This window comes from Narcine bancroftii, chromosome 4 (assembly GCF_036971445.1).
Source record: "Narcine bancroftii isolate sNarBan1 chromosome 4, sNarBan1.hap1, whole genome shotgun sequence".
Taxonomy (NCBI): domain Eukaryota; kingdom Metazoa; phylum Chordata; class Chondrichthyes; order Torpediniformes; family Narcinidae; genus Narcine; species Narcine bancroftii.
This window is the reverse complement of record NC_091472.1, coordinates 301,999,365-302,021,341: the sequence shown is the minus strand read 5'-3', so window position 1 is coordinate 302,021,341 and position 21,977 is coordinate 301,999,365. Positions and strand designations below refer to the sequence as shown.

The 21,977-nt window shown below is 40.8% G+C and overlaps 1 long non-coding RNA gene across 1 annotated transcript in view; it reads left to right on the top strand.

The window, feature by feature from the left end:
- Positions 1-21,977, top strand: part of LOC138762182 (uncharacterized) — a 79,912-nt gene that overhangs the window by 5,510 nt on the left and 52,425 nt on the right. The gene's annotated exons all lie outside the window — the stretch shown is intronic.

Sequence of the window (21,977 nt, the reverse complement as noted above, 5' to 3'; positions counted from 1 at the left end):
GAAATACAGTCTACTTGAGGACAGTCAGCATGGTTTTATAAAGGGAAGGTAGTGCCTCATGAGCCTAACTGGATTTTTTGAGGAGGTAACAAAAGAAATTATGAGGTTAGGGCAGTAAATGCGGTCTATATGGATTTTAGCAAGGCATTTAAAAGATCCCCCATGAGAGGTTCATCCAGAAAGTTGTGAGGCATGGGATCCATGGAACTTTGGCAGTGTGGATATAAAATTGGCTTGCAGGTAGAAAGCAGAGAGTAGTAGTAGAAGGAAAGTATTCTGCTTCGAGGTCAGTGACTACTGGAGTGCAGCAGAGATCTGTTCTGAGACCCCTGATTTTTACAAATGACCTGGATGAAGAAGCGGAAGGATGGGTCAGTAAGTGTGCAGATGATACGAAGATTGGAGGAGTTGTGGATGAAGCTAAAGATTGTCAAAGGTTACAAGAGGATATAGACAGGATGCAGAGTTTGGAAGAAAAGTGGCAGATGGAGTTCAATCCAGATAAGTGTGAGGTGATGCATTTTGAAAGGACAAACCAGAAAGCTGAGTACAGGGTTAATGGTTAATGAATGAACAGAGGGACCTTGGAGTACAAATCCATACATCCCTCAATGTCACCGCACAGGTTGATAGGATAGTGAAGAAGTCCTATGGGATGCTGGGCTTCATTAATAGGGGGATTGAATTCAAGAGTAGAGAGGTCATGTGATATCTGTGCAAATCTCTGGTGAGACCACACTTAGAGTATTGTGTTCAGTTCTGGTTACCTTATAATAGGAAGGAAGTGGAAGCTATGGAGAGCGTGCAGACGAGATTTACCAGGATGTTGCTTGGATTGAAAAATAAGTCTTATGAGGCATGGTTAGCATTTTTCTTTTGGAGTGTAGAAAGATGAGAGCAGACTTAATAGAGGTCTACAAGATTATGGACAGTGTTAGGTCTGCTTTGTTCATGAATGAGTGAGTCAAACACCAGACTGAGTCGAAATCAAGGTTCTTTGTTCTTTATTGCCAGATTGTAACACATGCAACTAACAGTGTTAGTTGGAGAAGGCGCATTCTGCCATTATCAGCAAGTGGTGTTTTTTATATACCTTAGGATACGTACTTAGTAAATTATCATACCATGACATTGTCCAATGAATAAACTGTTGCTATCTTTCTCTGCTAGTTTCCTGCACATCAATTTGTCATCCCCACTCTTATCTTGAGAGTACAAGGTCACAACTGCATCTTGTTATGGCCCAGCACTGGGTGACTCCTTCTACATTCCCAGCTCATGATGCTTTTACCTAACAACAGCCAGGACCTTTTACTCCAGGGCAGGAAAAGCAAACACCAGAGGACATATGTACAAAGTGAAGGGAGGGAAGTTAAGGAGAGACATCGGGGGTAAGTGTTTTTATGCAGAGCTGTGGGTGTCTAGAATGCCTTGCCAGGGATTGTGATGGAGGCTGAAACATTAGTGACATTTAATAAACTCTTAGGCACATGGATGGAAGAGAGGGTTTCATACTATTTTTTAAAGAATATATGGGTCAACACAGCATGAAGGGCTGTGTAGCTGCTGTGCTGTAATGTTCTAATGTTAAATAACTTTCAGGAATTAGCTTTGGTAAAGAAGAAATTAATGTTAAATTGCTCATTAAATCTTTTGGGCAGCTTTTACTAAGCTACATTTTGAGGATCCTGGTTTTCCTTTGGGGCTTTTTTTTGTGCATAACTCTTTGAATATTTTATTTTTAATTTTCAAACTCATATAAATCCAAATAAATAATACATTTTTTTCCAACAATAGTGTATATCATACAGAGCCTATTTTATCCACCACCCCTCTCCCCTCCCCCCCATACTCTAATACAAAAAGAAAAACATTATATAAATTAAATAAATACAAAGAGCAAAATATCGTTAAAGTCAAAAACCTTCAAGGGAACTTTATCTAAAAGGGGTATAATTACATCTGCATACCAATGTGCTGCAGATAGGGTTGCCACACCCTAATGAATATGCCATATTCCTTCCTCAAATTGTACATAATTTTCTCCAGGGGAATACAACTCTGCATTTCTATATTCCTTCGTGTAATATTTAGTTGAGACCTATGCATTTCCTGGCTACTGACAAGTTTTTGTGAATAACTTGACATTGAATTTCCCTTTGTAATTTTAATTTCCTTCTCTCCAATTTCACAAGTCATTTCTCAAACCTTCCATCTCACTCTTTAAGGACAGTAGCCTTTTAGGATTAAGTAGACAGTAGTGCAACTGCAGAGGTGAATCCATGGACACTCGGTGTCTTTGAAGGGACACCCTTTTGCTTCTCTTGCTCAGATTATTGGGGGCACTGGTCTATGCTTGTATGCCTTCACAGCAAACAAAAGATGACAAATTTTGTGTATTATCATGTTTTGTGTATTATTACATGACAATAAAGAATCTTAAATCTGTTCATTAAGGTCCAAAAGGTGAACCTCATTCATGGCATCTGCCCTATGACCACTAAACCTAAATCAATATATTTTTAAAATAGATCAAAAGTCAGAAACTTCATGGAATCAATCACAGAAACATTGTGAGCACTGCTGCATGAATAATTCTGACACAAAATCCACAGGCTGTACAACAGGCTTTAATTAACTTACACTTGTACACATCAGGTCTCAGTATACTGCTGGGTCCACATGTCCCCGGGAGGGGCTGGCTCGAGTCTTTATACAGGCCGGTGATTGACAGCCAGCAGGTGGGGCCAGCCACCCAGGTTTCCCCCTGCAGTAGGCTGGTAGGAGTGTAGCCAGTGTAGTGATTGTATCACCACATTCACCCCCTTCTTAAAATGAGTCCTGAGTGGGGGGGGGGTGGGTATTCTCAGTACCGAGTAGTATCTACGGGTTCAGGCAGTACGGTGGCATCAGGGCTTCTGGGCCCGTCGCAGGTCAGGCTGCTGATCAATGATTGGTAGGGGCAAGGCTGTCTGAGGGTCGGCTGAGTCCAGAGTGGCCGGCAGTGCGGGAGGGATGGTGTCTGGCAGAGTGGGAGTGTAGGCATGGAGCAGGTCCACGGGGAGTGGGGCCCTCTGGAGAGGTGGAGAGAGGGTTTCGGCTCCTGGGGGATCCTGGATAGGCCAGGGGTGCCCGGGGTTGGGGGAGCTGGTGCCAGGTCCCTAGTCGAGACAGTGTCCTCCCATCCACTGAGGTACCTGACATAGGCGTAATTTTTGTTTGAATGAAGGAGGTGCATCTGCTCAACCAGGGGGTTGGATTTGTGGGCTCTCATGTGATTACCAAGGAGTTCTGGTCCCTGAGCGTCAGCCACGCTGGCAGGGAGACGCCAATTGCCAATTTCCTAGGAAAGAAGAAATGGTATTTGTGGGGGGGTCTGATTGATAGCCATGCACAAAATTGACCGTATAGGGTGGAGGTCCTCTTGTCAATAGTTGATGGACCAGCCTTTTGACCTCAGGGCCAGGAAGACCGCTTTCCAGATTACACCATTCCATCTGTGCATCGCCCTTTGGGCTATAGTTGGTTGTGCGACTAGATGCGATGGCTCACGCCACCAAGTACTGGTACAGCTCCTCACTCATGAAGCTGAACCCCTAGGCACTGAGGATGAATGCCAGGTATCCAAACATGGTGAAGATCTGCACCAGTGCCTTGATAACAGAGGCGGTGGAGGTATCAGGGCAAGGGATGGCAAAGGGAAAACCGAAGTATTTGTCTATGACTAAGAGGAAATAGACGCTCTTATTCATGGAAGACAGTGGTCCCTTGATGTGGACGCTGAGTCGTTCGAAAGGCTGAGTGGCAGGCGGAAGAAGTGCGGTTTGCACTATGCAAAGACCCTGCAGGACTCAGTCATGGTCCAGACTTTTTGGATGGTGAAGGGGAGGTTCCGGGACTTAATGAAGTGGTACAGGCACGTAACTGCCAGGTGGCAAAGGGTGTCGAGTAGGGCCTGAGTTGTTCAGACTGTGCAGTGGCGCAGGTCCAGGACAGGGCATCGGGGGAATCTTTGAGCTTCCACGGCCTTTACTGGATGTCATTGCTGAATGTGGCCACCTCGATTCTCCAGCGCAAGATCTTGTTGCTTTTGCTACATGATGTGAAAAGAAAAAAAAGTTTATATGCTTCTATGGGTGGTGCTAAAAATGAATGCCACTGCACGCTTGTCTGTGAGAACGGTGAACCTTCTGCCAGTGGCGGACTGCTTCCATGATTGCCTGGACCTCCTTTTTGATGGCAGAGTGCCCAAGCTCTGAACTGTGGAGGGTCCTGGAGAAAAAGGCCACAGGTCTTCCCCCTTGATTGAGGGTGGTCACAAGGGCAACGTCAGAGGTGTCGCATTCCACCTGGAATGGGGTGGGAATAATGAAGGGCTCAATCCTGAAACCTTGGTTATGTATCTACATCTCTGCAATATAAAGAAAACTGTTTGACCTGCTGAATTTTCCCAGCTTTGTGTTTTTACAAGAACATCAAACTCAAGGATCTCACTAAAATTTTCATTTTATAAGAATTATTTTTTAAAGTTCATTTTGTTAAGTTTTCACATCCTTGAGTTAATACTTGAGGTTCCCGATTGACTCATTTTGTACAAAACATTGTGCTCTATGAATCTTTTAAAAACATTTTTGTAATATGAATGTTCATGTTTTCTTTTTTTCCTTCTTGTTCAATAAGAATGATTTCCTATTTGTCGTTTTGTTCTGGGATCACAATCTGCTGTTGTTAAGCTCAGAGTATAAGCATATTATTCTATTTAGGAGAATCCTAGCGAAGATTTTGCCTGCAATGGAGAGCAGTGTGATTCCCCTGTAGCGCAAACTCCGGGAGATCCAAAATGAGTGGTGGACCAGCCTCACCGAACGAACCCAGCTCAGCGCAAGGGGGTAAATGGCCACATCAGCTGCAGGCTCGTTTGTGGCTGACAAATCCGATGCAGGACAGGCAGACACGGTTGCAGCATTTGCAGGGGAAAATTTGTCGGTTGGGGATGGGTGTTGGGTTTTTCCTCCTTTGTCTTTTGTCAGTGAGGTGGGCTCTGCGGTCTTCTTCAAAGGAAGTTGCTGCCCGCCGAACTGTGAGGCACCAAGATGCACGGTTTGAGGCGATATCAGCCCACTGGCGGTGGTCAATGTGGCAGGCACCAAGAGATTTCTTTAGGCAGTCCTTGTACCTCTTCTTTGGTGCACCTCTGACACGATGGCCAGTGGAGAGCTCGCCATATAACATGATCTTGGGAAGGCGATGGTCCTCCATTCTGGAGACGTGACCTACCAAGCGCAGTTGGATCTTCAACAGCGTGGATTCGATGCTGTCGGCCTCTGCCATCTTGAGTTCTTCGATGTTAGGGATGAAGTCGCTCCAATGAATGTTGAGGATGGAGCGGAGACAACGCTGGTGGAAGCGTTCTAGGAGCCATAGGTGATGCCGGTAGAGGACCCATGATTCGGAGCCGAACAGGAGTGTGGGTATGACAACGGCTCCGTACACGCTTATCTTTGTGAGGTTTTTCAGTTGGTTGTTTTTCCGGACTCTTTTGTGTAGTCTTCCAAAGGCGCTATTTGCCTTGGCGAGTCTGTTGTCTATCTCGTTGTCGATCCTTGCATCTGATGAAATGGTGCAGCCGAGATAGGTAAACTGGTTGACCGTTTTGAGTTTTGTGTGTCCGATGGAGATGTGGGGGGGCTGGTAGTCATGGAGGGGAGCTGGCTGATGGAGGACCTCAGTTTTCTTCAGGCTGACTTCCAGGCCAAACATTTTGGCAGTTTCCGCAAAACAGGACGTCAAGCGCTGAAGAGCTGGCTCTGAATGGGCAACTAAAGCGGCATCGTCTGCAAAGAGTAGTTCACGGACAAGTTGCACTTGTGTCTTGGTGTGAGCTTGCAGGCGCCTCAGATTGAAGAGACTGGTACCGGATGCAAACAGCGTCTTCATTGTTGAGGTCTTTCATGGCTTGGTTCAGCATCATGCTGAAGAAGATTGAAAAGAGGGTTGGTGCGAGAACGCAGCCTTGCTTCACACCATTGTTAATGGAGAAGGGTTCAGAGAGCTCATTGCTGTATCTGACCCGACCTTGTTGGTTTTCGTGCAGTTGGATAACCATGTTGAGGAACTTTGGGGGGCATCCGATGCGCTCTAGTATTTGCCAAAGCCCTTTCCTGCTCACGGTGTCGAAGGCTTTGGTGAGGTCAACAAAGTTGATGTAGACAACAGACTCGCCAAGGCAAATAGCGCCTTTGGAAGACTACACAAAAGAGTCTGGAAAAACAACCAACTGAAAAACCTCACAAAGATAAGCGTATACAGAGCCGTTGTCATACCCACACTCCTGTTCGGCTCCGAATCATGGGTCCTCTACCGGCATCACCTATGGCTCCTAGAACGCTTCCACCAGCGTTGTCTCCGCTCCATCCTCAACATTCATTGGAGCGACTTCATCCCTAACATCGAAGTACTCGAGATGGCAGAGGCCGACAGCATCGAATCCACGCTGCTGAAGATCCAACTGCGCTGGGTAGGTCACGTCTCCAGAATGGAGGACCATCGCCTTCCCAAGATTGTGTTATATGGCGAGCTCTCCACTGGCCACCGAGACAGAGGTGCACCAAAGAAGAGGTACAAGGACTGCCTAAAGAAATCTCTTGGTGCCTGCCCCATTGACCACTGCCAGTGGGCTGATCTCGCCTCAAACCGTGCATCTTGGCGCCTCACAGTTCGACGGGCAGCAACCTCCTTTGAAGAAGTCCGCAGAGCCCACTTCACTGACAAAAGACAAAGGAGGAAAAACCCAACACCCAACCCCAACCAACCAATTTTCCCCTGCAACCGCTGCAACCGTGTCTGCCTGTCCCGCATTGGACTTGTCAGCCACAAACGAGCCTGCAGCTGACGTGGACATTTTACCCCCTCCATAAATCTTCGTCCGCGAAGCCAAGCCAAAGAAGAAGAAGATAAGCATATAAACTTTTTTTTCTTTTCACATCATGTACCACACAGTAAATATCTTTTTTTTATGTAGTCGATAAGAGAGAAGTACAAAAGAAACCAACTAAACTTGTCTGCTTTACAGAGGAATGGGCCCATAAACTTTGAACAGTCTTAAGGGGCTCATCATCAAAAGAAGGTTCAGAATGGCTGATCTAGTCTTGCTATCTCTAAATAAACATTAACATCTTTCTTGAAGGAATGCACAGAGAATATTTTCTGGGTTTATTATCTCAAAAAAATGATATGCCTTACTGAAAGAAACTAAATATCAGAAACATTTTGGCAGAGGTGAAAATCATTAGATGCCAAGAACCATATATTTTGATGTATAAGTCGACTCCCCCTTTTTCAGCCTCATTTTAAGGGTTTTATGGTATATCCAGTGTATGTCGTCCCCAATTTTCTGGCTGCCCGAGGTTCCCTGTTGACTGGCGTATAAGTAGATCTGCAAAGCTCATGATGCCTGAGATGGGCCGTTGACCGACATATACATTGACCCCCATCGTCCACTCCCATAGATTGTGCGGATTGATCTGCTGGGTGTTGGCTGGAAGCGATTGGTATCATGGAGGGTTCATAGACACAATGCAGCAGGTGACAAAAATATGAAGCGAGCTTTAAGTTGATATAGCCAAGAAAACAACAACTGCGCTACTGCAAGAAAATTTGATGTGCATGAGAAGTTGGTAAGCGATTGGAAGAAGAAAGAAGAGACTAAGAAAAATACCAAAAAGTCAATGTTCTTTGTGAAAAGGAATCATTCATTGGCCAGAGTTGGAAAACCACATTGCAGAATGGGTACGTGAATAGAGGCAAGATTGCTACATAGTCATGCAAAATAAAATAAGAACATTTGCACTGTATGGGCCAAATCGCACCCAGACCTCAGTGATGATTTTGAGGCTACAGTCGGCTGGTGCAATCGTTTCATGAGCAGAAAAAATCCAGTATTACACCAAAAAAACAAAAATTGCACAGAAACTACCAAAAGATCTTGATCATAAAATTGTACGTTTTCAACAGTTTATTATATGGAACTGGCAAAAACACCAGTTTGCATTGGCAAATATCAGAAACTTGGATGAAACCCCCATGAATTTTGACATACTAGGCAATGGAGCAGTGGAATGGAAAGGTGATAAAAACTGTGGCAACCAGAAGTAAGGCCATGAAAGGTCCAGGTTTATAGTGTTATCATGCATGGCCAACGGGACAAAGTTAAGACCCATGGTAATCTTCAAATGCAAAATTGAACCAAAAATGAAATTCCCTGCATGTATTTTTGTACATTTTCATGAAAAAGGATGGATGGAGATGAAAATGGTGTAAAACTATGGATAGACAATGTGGGGGACAGGTGGCCAGGTGGTTTACACAAAGAACAGAGTTTGCTGACCTGGGATATGTTTCATAGCCATTTATCTGAGAACACTAAAAGAAGATTAGCACTACATGATGGTTATCCCAGGTAGCTTATGTCTATATTGCAACCTCTCAAAGTCTGCTTGAACAAGCCATTCAAAGACCATGTGCGCGAGGAATGGATGTCGAGTGCAGAAAAGTCATTTACAAAAGGCGGGCAATGTATGCTGTATCACTGTATCACTTGGTGCTCAAGGCATGGAACAAAGTTAGAGACTGATAAAATCATTTAAAAAGTGTGTATCCCTTGTGCAATTGATGGCATGGAAGATGGGACACTGATGACAAAGCTGAAACTGCCTCACCAGACTTATGATGACTGTTTAAACGGTAAGAGTATAGATGGGTTTGCTGTCATCTTTGCTTCAGACAATGAGAGCGAGAGAGACTTACGGATTCTAATTGTGTTGTTGTTTTCAATAAAAACTCGATGAAAATCTTCGCAGTCAGGTTTTTTTTTTTATTTTTCTAAGGGTTGACTTGTACACCACATCAATGCAGATTGGATTTTGAGCTGAATTTAAGGTCTCAAAAGTATATCCGGCGTATAAGTTGACCCCCATTTTTCATAGTTTTTTTTTAGATTTCACGACTTGACTTAAACACCAAAATATATGGTAGTTATGTTTCTACGTGTGGGCATTGCTCCGATAGTCAGTGGTTAGAGGACTGGTCTTGTAAACCAGGGGTCATGAGTTCATTCCTCACTGGGTGCTCACTTCTGTGAGAGCAGCTGGACAAAGTCGTGATTTTGTCTTTCTTATGGTAGACAAAGTTAAAGAATTTCATGTATGCTACATTCTAAATTTAGTATTATGTGACAATAATGGAACCTTTACCTTTAACTTTATTGCAATTTAAATGTTATGAATTGCGATACAATGCTAACTGCCTTGCATGTGACACACTGAAGCCTGCTGGTAATGATTCACTCAGAAACCTACCCTTTGGTACCCAATATGTTCTTTGTTTTGCACAATCTCATGGTTGGCTGAACTGCTGGTCAAGGTGACTACAATTGACAGGACGTATGCAATATCAGCAAATAAATATTACCAGGGAAATAATAGGCCTATAATCATTCCAGCTTTTCTAAAGAGGTGCATTGGTTTAGATTCCGATAATCTGCAGGTGTTGAAATGATCCCCAACAGTTGAAGTGATACAAAGAAAAAACCAACCTATCTGAAATTGTTGAACTTGATATTGAGACTTCAAAGAGCCCAGGTGGAAAATGAAGTGATGTTGTCCAAGGCTGCAGGATTCATGTTCACTTGGAAAGACAGGGACTGGTGAGGGGTCATCAGAACTGTTTTGTGCAAGGAAAATCATGTCTCAAAATCTTAATGAGTATTTAGAGGAGGTAACTAAGAGGCAAAAGTGGTACACATTGTTTACATGGTAGGCTGCTTCTGAGGATTAGGATACAAGGGATCTGAGGCATGTTGTAAAACTGGATCTAGAATTGGCATTCGTGCTCCATCAATTATATTTTACCTTACATTAGTCTAGAGAAATATAGTTTCAGTAAATGTATGATATTTCAGAAAGGGCAGGGGAGGGAGCGCTATAATATAGATTGCAGAAAAAACCATGAAAAATAACAGAAACTGGGAATTGCGCAGTTCAAGGGCAATCCCACATGAAGGATTCATGCAGTTCATTAATGCCAAAATCTTCAGATCATCCTTTTCATTAAAAATAAGGCAGCCGGGGGCGTGGCAAGATGGTGCAGAGGGCAGACATGCGGTCCTAATCCTCCCCAGCCAGTTTTTTTAAACACCCGTTTTTAAACTTTAATCTACATATATAAATGTTTTATTTCTGCTTCTAAGTACATTAGTTGTCCATAATGGCAGCTAATATTAAAAAACCTAAGGTTCAACTACAGAAAAAATTACTTTTTAAAAGTGCTGTAGAACTGAGGCCTATCTGTCCAGCTGGAACCATGGAGCTGCCGTCGGGAGCCTCCAAGCCACAGAGGTCAGCAGCCAGATTGAATATTACGCCAGCGCCGGTCTTCTCCCCGCAAGATGGTGCCGGCTTGTTGAAGAAATCGACCGACGACCCACGCGTTCGCGAAGTTGGGCACGCGGCCGTTCTGACGGAACAAGGAATCCTTGGGCCCGCGCTGCCATCGGGGGAGTCGAGGACACGCAGGAAGGCGCTGGAAACTGCCCCTGCACAGTCCCTCGCTCTGCTGGGTATGCGCGGTGCTTCCAAGGTCCAGGATCTGTTAGAACCCGTGTGGGCTGCGGGGGGTGTCCAAACCCGCAGCCACACAGGGAAAGTCTTAACGATGAGCGAGCAAGAAGAGGACTTACCTGATACAGCTAGTTCACAGGAACAACTGGAGGAGGAGCTTGAAGTAGGTGGGTCTCAAGATGTGGCACTGGAACCTGGACTGAACTCTGTGTTGGAAGGGATTGCTTGTTCTATGGATACTATGTTTCATCAAATGACTCAAATACAAACTACAATATCTGAAGATTTATCTATGCTTAAGAGAGATGTTAATAAATGCCTTAATTCAGTAGATGTGGTACAGGAAAATTAAAAAAAAATTTGAGACAGCTTTTTCTGAATGTAAAGAGCAAGTTCAATGTAATAAAGAAAAAATAGAGAAAGTGGAAGATTCGTTCGTGGATTGGGGAATTCAGAAGAGAGAATTATTTTAAAAAATTTATTCATTGGAAAACCAAAGCCGGAAAAATAATGTAAAAATTGTGGGCCTTCCAGAAGATATGGAAGGTGCGGATCTGATAAAATTTTATAAGGAGTGGATTCCTGAGATGTTAAGTAAAGAGTTCTTTCCAGGTGGTTTGGTACTAGAAAGGGCACATAGAGCGTTGAGGAGGAAACCGTTATTGGGTCAACCATCACGAGCAGTGTTAATTTGGTGCTTGAATTATCAGGATAGAGAAATGATTTTACGGTTGGCGGGACAGAAGGGAAGACAAAGTCAAACCCAATGATGAGTCAGAATAATAGAGGTTTTTTTAATGCTGATTTGAGTCAAGAAATTATCAGACGTCAACGTGAGTTTAATTCAGCCAAAGATGTGCTGTGGCGGAAAGGATATAAATTTGCTTTTCAATACCCTGTAGTGTTGAAGGTTTTTTATGGCAATTAACAGTCTCAATTTTTTGAGAATGATCACGATGCAATGGTTTTCACTAATTCGTTACCGGATCTACGTGTTCAGGGAAGAATTTCACCATCGTCACCTAAAAGAAGGGCCAATGGACATGGAAATGGACAGAATGGAAAGAATGGGAAAGATGGGAAGAAGGAGGCTTTGACACACAGTTCTAGTGATGTTGAAGATTCGAATCAATCTCTGGGACTGGAGTCCCAGGGCTGAATATATTAATGATGTTGAATTTCATTATTATATATATTGTATTTCTGGCTGGGGGGAGGTGGATGGCACTGATATCTTTGATAGTCATCTGCCACTGGTGGGGTGTTCTACACACAGTTTTTTATGGAATTACTACCTTTGGGTGGTTTTTTTGCGGGGGAATTAATTGTATTCCTTTCTATATTAACTTCTTTATAACATTAGGGGAGGGAGAGTAGATTTTGTTTATTAACAGGAGAGCATTTTTTATATTATGTGTTAATATTAATAGTTTATTAAATGTCTAGTTTGAAATTTGCAACTTAATTTGCAATTAAGTGAAAGTGAGTTTTAGCTTATATTAAGAAAATGAAAATTGATATTGCTTTTTTACAAGAAACACATTTGACTGAAAAAGAACATTTGAAATTGAAAAGAGATTGGGTTGGTCATATTTTTTCTTCTTCATTTAACTCTAAGGCAAAAGGTGTAGCGATTTTAGTTCATAAGAATTTATTTTTTGAGTTACAGACTGTAGAGGGGAATGCTAGGAGGGTTTTAAAAGTGGATTGTAAACTTTTTAATGAACTTTGGACTTTACTTGATATCTATGCACCTAATATGGATGATGAATGTTTTATTTCAGACACTTTTTTGTTAAGTCAAGCTAATGAAAATATTCTATAGTTGGGGGAAATTTTAATTGGGTTTTGGATCTGTTAATGGATAAATCCCTAAAATGTATTAGAAAATCAAAAATGGCGATACAAATAGGGGCTTTAATGAAAGACTTAAATTTGGTTGATATTTGGAGAAGGATTAATCTTATAGAGAAAGATTTCTTTTTTTTATTCTTCTAGGTATGATTCCTTTTCTAGAATAGATTTTTTAAAATATCGGCACATTTACAGGGAAAGATATTGCAGGCAGATTATAAAAGTAGAGTAATATCTGCTCATTCTTTACTATTTTTTTCTTATGAAAGTTCAGAGGTGTTACATCCATCTTATAGATGGAGGTTTAATACAATGTTGTTGAAAAAACCTGAGTTTGTTGCTTTTGTTAAGAAACAGATCGATTTTTTCTTAACGGAAAATGTTAACTCTGTTCATAGTAGATGTGTAGTATGGGATGCGTTAGAGGCTTATTTAAGAGGACAAATAATTAGTTATGCTACTAAAGTTAAGAAAGGGTATATGGCTGAAAGTATTAAATTAGAAAAGCAGATTGATGAATTGGAGAAGGAATTTCAGAAGGGAGTAACAGAGGATCAGAAGATAGCTTTGACTAGATTGAAATTGCAATATATGTTACAGACTTATCAATTTGAATGCTTACTCAATCGAACCAAACAACGATATTATGAGTGTGGTGAGAAGGCGCATAAAGTACTTGAGTGCCAGTTAAAGAAGGAGCAAACTTCAAGGGTTATTAATGCTGTTAAAAAGGATTCAATAGTTACCTATAAACCTCAGGAAATCAATGAACAGTTTTATTCATTTTATAAAAATTATGTACTTCTGGGGGGAAACAGGATAATGGATCTATTGATTCTTTTTTATCTACATTAAAGTTACCAGCATTAGATGAAGAGGATATTATAGATTTGGAAGCTCCGTTCACAGATTTAGAAATTAAGACTGCTATGACGGAAATGCCTAATGGTAAGTCACCAGGAGATGACGGGTTTTTGGTGGAATTTTATAAAGTTTTTTATGAAGATTTATCTTCGGTGTTTGGGGAGGTATTACAACAAGTGACTGAACATTATGAGTGACCAGAATCTTGTTCTAGTGCTTTAATTACTGTAATTCCAAAGAAAGATAGAGATCAATTAAAAGTGTCTTCGTATAGACCTATTTCTGTACTGAATGTGGACTATAAAATAATAGTTAAATTGTTAGCAAATCGGCTTGCTAAATATTTACCTAAATTGATACACGTAGATCAAACAAGTTTTATTAAAAATAAATATGCTTCGGATAATATTCTTATATTCTTCGACTAATTAGTTTGACCAATGCATACCGATGGCAGCCCAACCATTTGATGCAGAAAAAGCTTTTGATAGGGTCGAATGGAATTTTTTATTCAAGGTCTTGGAAAAGTTTAAATTTGGCCCCTTTTTTATTGGCTGGGTTAAAGCTTTATATACAAACCCGACTGCTAGGTTGGTGACAAATGGACAGATTTTGTCGTTAATTAAATTAACACGTTCTACTCGACAGGGTTGTCCATTGTCACCAGCCCTATTTGCATTGGTCATTGAACCATTAGCTCAATTAATAAGGCAAAATGAGCAGAAACAAGGGATGAAAGTTTTGGTTGAAGAGTATAAGGTTAATCTATTTGCAGATGATGTTTTGATATATTTAACAAATCCAGAACAATCTTTGCTGCATTTACAGGAATGCTTATTGCAGTATGGATCATTAACTGGGTATAAAGTAAATTGGTTAAAAGTGAAATTTTACCGGTAGGTGAAGGAAATTATTCAGTTTATAAAAATGTTATTAATTTGAAATGGACAGATAAAATTAAATATTTAGGAATAATTGTGAATACTGAGTATCAATCTTTATATAAATTATGTTCCATTGTTGAAAAAGATAAAAGCAGACTTAATTAAGTGGAAAGACCTTCCATTAACTTTAATTGGCTGGGTTAATTGTATTAAAATGAATATTTTTCCATATATTCAGTATTTTTTTCAATCAATACTGTGTTTTCTTACAAGAAACTTTTTTCAGGATTTAAATAAAACTACTAGGGAATTTTTATGGAAAGGTAAATTACCAAGGGTAGCATTAAATAAGCTCACTTGGAAGTACACATTAGGTGGATTGCAATTACCTCATTATCAGAATTATTATGAGGCAGCCCAACTTAAATTTATTCATGGTTTGATGGATTTGGATCAATTTCCATGTTGAGCTAAAGTTGAGATGGCGTGTATTTCTGAAACTGCAGTACATCAATTTATATTTTAGTGTAATATAGATTTATTATGGGAGTATGATGTGCCAATATTAAAACATTTATTGATGTTATGGACAAAAAAGAATAAGACTATAGGATCAAAAGGTAAATTATCTATTTTAATGCCATTATATAATAATCAACTTATTCCTTTTTCATTGTTTAATAGTCATTTAAAGAATTGGGATTTTAAGGGTATAAAAATATTGCAGGATTGCTTTGTAGAAGGTCAATTTCTTTCTTTTATTCAATTGAAAGAACATTTTGATATTGCTGAAGCTTCTTTGTTTGTTTATTATCCACTTCGGTCACTGGTTAAAAAAAAATGTATGGTAGAGAGATGGTTTTACCTGTATTGGAGTTTAAGTCTTTGATTTCTTCTATGCCTAAAAAGGGTTATATTTCTGTTATGTATCAAGTATAACAAGATAATATGGATAAGTTGGAATGGGAGAAATCTAAGTTTAAATGGGAAAATGATTTAACTTTTGTTTTTCCTGAAGATTACTGGATGGATATGTGCCATGATAGTGTTACTAGATTGACAAATGCATGATATGGAATGGTTAATTATAATTTTTTGCATCAGTTATATTTAACTCCTGAGAAATTGAAAAAAATATGGCCTTAGTCATTCAGATTCCTGTTTTAGATGTGGTACATGTGTTGGAACTTTTTTTACATGCTGTTTGGTCTTGTATGTATGTACAACCATTTTGGGAAGAAATTAAGTCAATTTTGGAAAAATTGTATAAGATTAAGTTACCATTAGACCCATCTATTTTTTTACTGGGTTATGTGATTCCTTTAAAGGGATTGGGGTTGGATAAATTTCAAATTGCATTTGTATATTTAGCATTGTCCATAGCTCAAAAATGTATAGCAAGTACTTGGAAGGATAAGACAGTGATTAGTATAATGGGATGGCATAATGAAATGAAAGCTTGTATTGTTATGGATAAAATCACTTATGTTTTGCATGATAATTATTTTTTTTTGTTAATAAGTGGTCATTATATTTGGAATATACGCATTTAGAGGTACTTTGATTTATTTTATTCTTTTTTTAGTTTTTTTAAAATATATATTTCTATGGCTCTCCTTCAGAGGCTGAAGGGGTGGAAGGGGGGGTTGTTTTTTTATTTTTATTTTCATATATATAAAAATTTTGTTGTGAAGTGTATTTTGTATGTTTACCAATAATTTTTCAATAAATAAAGTTTGAAAAAAATAAAGCAGCCATCCATTGTTATCCATTACAAATAAATCATATTTTACTCTTTAATTGCTGAAACATTCAATATAAAATACTGCCCAACAACATTTAGCTGAGCTTCTGTCCAACAGCATCAATGTTTGTGTCATGTCTGTAAATAGCTAAAGCAGCTGCCATCACTCTTGCTCCGGCTGTGAAAAACTGGCAATCTCAGGAGATAGCAATCTCAATCCTACCAACTGTGATAGCCTACTGTATGTAAATATGCAGTTGTAGCAAGTAAATCATTCTGGTCTGGATAATTAACTGAAGTTGGCCAGGTTGGATAAGTTGATCCAACCCAAACCCAATTATCAGAATGTGGACCAGACCAGACCTAAACCCAACACAAATTGTGAGGACACTAATCATTGGTCATTAATGGGGGGCGGGGGGGGGGTGGGGGCGGTGGAAACCTTTAACAGTTCAATATGGCATTTGAACACTACCTTTTCAAGGACATTTGGGGAAGCAGAATAAAAGTAAAACATGAAAGTCTACTTGATTGTAGTAAAAGCACAGAAATGCTGGAGATACTCAACAGATCTTGCAGTGTCCATAGGAGGTAAAGATACATAACCAATGTTTCAGGCCTGAGCCCTTCTTCAAGATACAAGTAAAAAGCAGGAAGTTGCCCAGATAAAAGGCAGGGGAGAAGAGAAGAATGTAAATGAGGAGAAGAATAGACCAACAGACAAAATGTGTTAATTAGATGTGGTGGAGGACAGGAGAGAGGAAAGATGAAAATTGATTGGGGGAGAGTTCGCTATGTGAATGCAGAGCTGGAGGAAATGAGTCTGAGGGAAAATGGAAGGGAGAGACAGAGTGAGAGGAAAGGAGACATACGGATAGATGAGGGTGGGGGGTTAATGGAAAGGGGAGAAGTATATGTTAAGGCCATCGAGTTGGAGGGATCCCAGATGGAAGATGAGTGTTGTTCCTTCAATTTGTGGGTGGTCTCAGTCTGCCAGTGCATGAGATCATGGACAGACAAGTCAGCATGGAAATAGGGTAGGGAATTGAAATGGGTGGCCACTGGGAGATCCATACTATTGTGGCAGACAGAGCCGAGGTGCTCACTGAAGTAATCTCCCTGTCTGTGTCTAGTCTCTCTGATGCAGAAGATATCACAACAAGCATCAGGTGCAGCATATAACGCCATGCAGATTCACAAGTGAAGTGTTGCTTCACTTAGAAGGACTGTTTGGGGCCCTAAATAGTGCTGAGGGAGGAGGTGTGGGTGCAAGTGCAACATCTCCGGCAGTCACAGGGGTAGGTGCCAAGGGGGCGACTGATGGGAAGGGAGGTGTGGTCAAGGAAATTACAGAGGGAGCGGTCCCTATGGAAGTAGAGAAGGGAGAAGGGAAGATGCGTCTGGTGGACGGATGACTTAGTAGTTGTCATAAATTGCGGAGGATTATATGTTGGATGTGGAGACTAGTGAGGTGATAGATGAGGACAAAGGGAATCCTGTCCTTATTACACATGGAGGCGGAGGGGGTCAGGGCAGATGTGTGGGCAATAGAAGATATGTGGCTGAGGGCTAGGTTGACGGTGGTAGAGGGGAAGCCACATTTTTTTAAGCAGGAGATCATCTCTGGCATGGAAGATATTGTCCTTGGAGCAGATGTGACAGAGATGGAGAAAATGAGTGAAGGAAATGGAATCCTTGCAGGAGACAGGTTGTGTAGTCAATCTGTGGGTGTTGGTGGGCTTATAGAAGATATCTGTCGAGAGTTTGTCTCGCAAGATGGAGACAGAGAGATCAAGACAGGAGAGAGTGTTTCCAGATGAGGACCAAGTGAATTTGAGATCTGGGTGGAAATTAGCAGCAAAGTGGCTAAAGTTATTACTATTAACTTAAACCCCCTTCTAATTCTAAGTGCACGTATATGTAATGTGTGTGTAAGTTCAGAAAAGTTCTTTGATTCACAGTCCAATCTCACTTCTCACTCCTCCAAGTTCACTGGTTGCAGGCAATTCTTATACTGTGCACAGAATTTAACATTTATGAATTTCACCAAGCTTTGGTGCTTGAAAGGTAAATGGTTACCGCTCAGGAAGGTAGTTGTCGGTTTTCAGAGTGAAATTTGCTCTCGTAGGATACCCACAACTGATCAGCCACTTCAGCGTCTTGCCAAAGAAACATGCCCCATCAGGGTTTCCAGATGACAACCTCTTTCCTTCAGGTCACCACAGAGTTCCTTTTTGTTTCCCTTATTTCAAGTGAAATATTATGCAGCCAGTCCTCTCCTCTTGTATGGACCATGAGGGGTTTGACCAGGCTGAACTAAGAACTCACAACCCGTCTTCAAAATGGGGTTTTTCCACAATCTTGCCAGCTTGTCATATTCTAGTCCCAGCTGCTGCTAAGAACTGTAGAAATGTAGAACTGAATTCTCTCTCTCTCTCTCTCTCTCTCTCACATGATCCTCTTAGAACAGCCAACTGCACTCAGACAGAATGCAGCTCCGGATCTAATCTTTAGAGTTCGTTCAACTGTTGTTTTCCAAAACAATAATCCATTACTCCACAGCATGTCCAATTAACACCTACTTAAGAAGTCCTTATAGGCATTCTTCAAAGTTTTTGCAAAGGCACCTGGAGCCTGGACTGTCTGGCTTGAGCAGAGCTCTGGCATTTTAATTGAGATCTGTTTTGAAGTGTTTTATGTGACCTACACTAAAAAACCTGCCACAATTTAGCTCCTTTAAAGCATATCCACATACAAAATAAAATATAACATAATTCATCACTGTATCTTATCAATTATTACTTCCATAACATTCTCATGATATTTTTAAATATTCCAAGTCCAGGGATTCCTCTGTCTAAAGATTTTTTTCTTCTTCACAGGAGTCAACTGTTAGCTACAGGGCCTGTGAAATTGGTTCACTTTAAACCTGCTCTAAATGCTAAATATTAAGCTCATGCAGAGCTACTGAGGACAATCTTGAACAAGACACAATTGGCAGAGATCTCTATAGATTTAATTTTCATCATTAGCGCCTATTTAAGGAGATTTCAATGTGGTGCTTCTTGGAGTGGGAGGCAGAATGGTACTTCTTACTTGGAACTTTCTCAGGGAGACTACACACAAAATTCAGGGTTGCAGATCAGTTGGTCCCTTAACATAAGTGTTGTGGTTTCCGGCCTCAGGATCCTCCTTCCTGATGCTGAATTTTCTCTTGGTGACATTTCATATTACTCTTCTAAGCATCTCTCCTCTAAGCCTGAATGCCACATGGAAGACTGTTTGAATTTGAGGTTATGCAACTGCATTAGTGTGTGTGTGTGTGTGTGTGTGTGTGTGTGTGTGTGTGTGTGTGTGTGTGTGTGTGTGTGTGTGTGTGTGTGTGTGTGTGTGTGTGTGTGTGTATGTGTGAGAGAGAGAATTTTTATCTGTCCTGCATGTCTCTATGTGTGTCCTGTCTGGTTATGTGTTTGGATGTTTTGCACCAAGGACCAGACGAGGGAACGCTGTTTTTTGTGGTACTTGCACGATCTAATGATAAATAAACGAACTTAAACTAAGATGCAATGTACCTAGAACCCGAATAAATTCTGATTCTGATTCAAGTTCTGAGCATAATTCTATGAATTAATCTGATGTGGGAAACATGAAAGCAATGCACATTAGCATAAAATTAGAATTCTATGATTTGTGAGATTATTCAATATTGGTATTAAGTGAGATTATTCAACATTAAGTGAGAACTGAATATCCAGTGAGAATTGAATATCCTTTTGTACACAATGGAATGTTAACTTTTATTGCAGTAGGGATGTCCACATTTAAATTGTGATTGCACTTGCTATATTTTCTTCAACAATGCATTGCATTGAAGGCTACTACTGCATATACCATAATATAGGGCGATCTGAAACTAAAATTGCATCATCCTAAAATTCTTCCCTTGATGACAAAGTCTCAACACAACCGCCCTCTTCTTGCGAGCTCCAGTGCTATCTCACACATTCCGCTTAGTCATTTGCAAAGTCACAGCATTCCTCTGCTGGGTCCATCCACCCGATCCGACTGCTGTCAGCTCTGTACAGGCTTTAAACGACCTGTTATAGGAGTGACAGTGGTTTAATTTAAAACATCCAAGTAAAATTTAAACCTTTAAATGATCACGTATTACGCCTATGGCCTGATATCGTCCAATCTCATCTGATCTCGGAAGCTAAGCACGGTCAGGCCTGGTCAGTACTTGGATGGGAGACTGCCTGGCAAAAAGGCGACATGGTAGGCATAGTGGTTAGCACAACGCCTTTACAGCGCCAGCTATCAGGACCTGGGTTCAAATCCCATGCTGTCTCTAAGGAGTTTGTACGTTCTTCCCGTGACTGTGTGGGTTTTCCCCGGGGGTTCCGGTTCTCCTACTGATCAAAATGTACCGGGGGCGTAGGTTAATTGGACTCATGGGCCAAAATGGCCGGTTGCTGAGCTGTTCGTTGACATTTAAAAAAAAAATTTAAATATTGTGATTTGCTTTTAACAGCATTCACAGTGGTAAGTACCAGATTTTCGGGGTGTGGGGGGTTGGTGTGGTCATCTTTTCGAAAGAGTATTGCTCAAAACCAACATTTTAGATGGAAATTCCAGAGTCGTCCAATGCAGATTCATCCTATACAATGGCATATACAGTAACAATAAATTGATTTTAGGGATGAGTGGATTATTTTATGAGGAAAAAAATGAAGAGACTAGGCCTAGAGTGCCCAGAGTTAGACGAATGAATGAAAGGTGATCTCATCAAATTGTAAGGTTCTGAGGGAGCTTGCCAAGGAAGATGCTATGAAGATGGTTCCCCTTGATGACAAAGCAAGAACTAAAGAGCACAGTCTTACCATAAGCAGTTGGCCACTAAAAGCATTTCTTTTCTTGGAGGACTGCAAATCCATCTGAGAGAGTTGTAGCTAGTAACTCATTAAGCCAACTTAAATTGAGCTGTTCAAATCGGGCATGATACTTAATGCCAGATCAGGTCACATTGCCCTATTCTGTTCCATTTTGTTAGGTCTTATTTTCTTTTCAGAGCTTCAAGGGTTTCAGACATTGAATGAGATGGACCACAAAAGAAATTTTCTGCATCTGCATGTGGCTGGGAAATCATCCGAATGTATGCTGAGATGATAGAGACTGCTAGAAATTACAGCCCCAAATCCTTAATGCAAGACAATAAATGAAAGAATGCCACAAAGCAAGTTGGCAGTACTTGGATCCGACCATCTGCATTAAAAGCTTCAGATGCATCTCAATTTACCATATCCCTTCATTAACCTAACCAAAGGTAGCTGTCAAATAGGACTCGTACTTAACCATCGTTTGCACACCAAGCACATATGCATGCATGTACTATTAGCTATTCAATCTTTACAACCCCTTTACCCAAATAGATTACATCGTACAACTTGGCAGACTTCCCTCTAACTAGCAGGACTTGGTGGTACATATTACCACATCAGGACTGATGCAACTGGAAATTCTGTTCATCTCATTCTTAATCCTCACTTTTGATGGCAATCAATAGTGAGTGGAGTGTCACGGGGTCGGTGCTCGGCCCAAAACTGTTCCCAATATATGTTAATGATTTGGAAGAGGGAACAGTGTCGATATCTAAGTTTGCCAATGACAATAGATTGAGTGGAAAAGCAAATTGTGCAGAGGATGCAGAGATACAGGGTCTTGGAGAGGCCTTACATGGTTTAGTGCGTGCATTTCTTGTTTCCTACTTAAGAAAGAATACAGTGGTTTAAGAGGTGGTGCAGAGGAGGTTCTCCAGGATGATTCCTGAGGCAAGAGGGTTAGGCTATGAGTCACCTGGGACTCTACTCGCTGAAATTCTGAAGAATTAGAGGGGATTATAATAGACACGTACAAAATTATGAAAGGGATAGATAAGATAGAAGCAGCAAAATTAGTCCTAATAGTAGGCAAGACGAGAAGTAAGGAAGATAGCCTCAAGATTCAAGGGAGCAGATT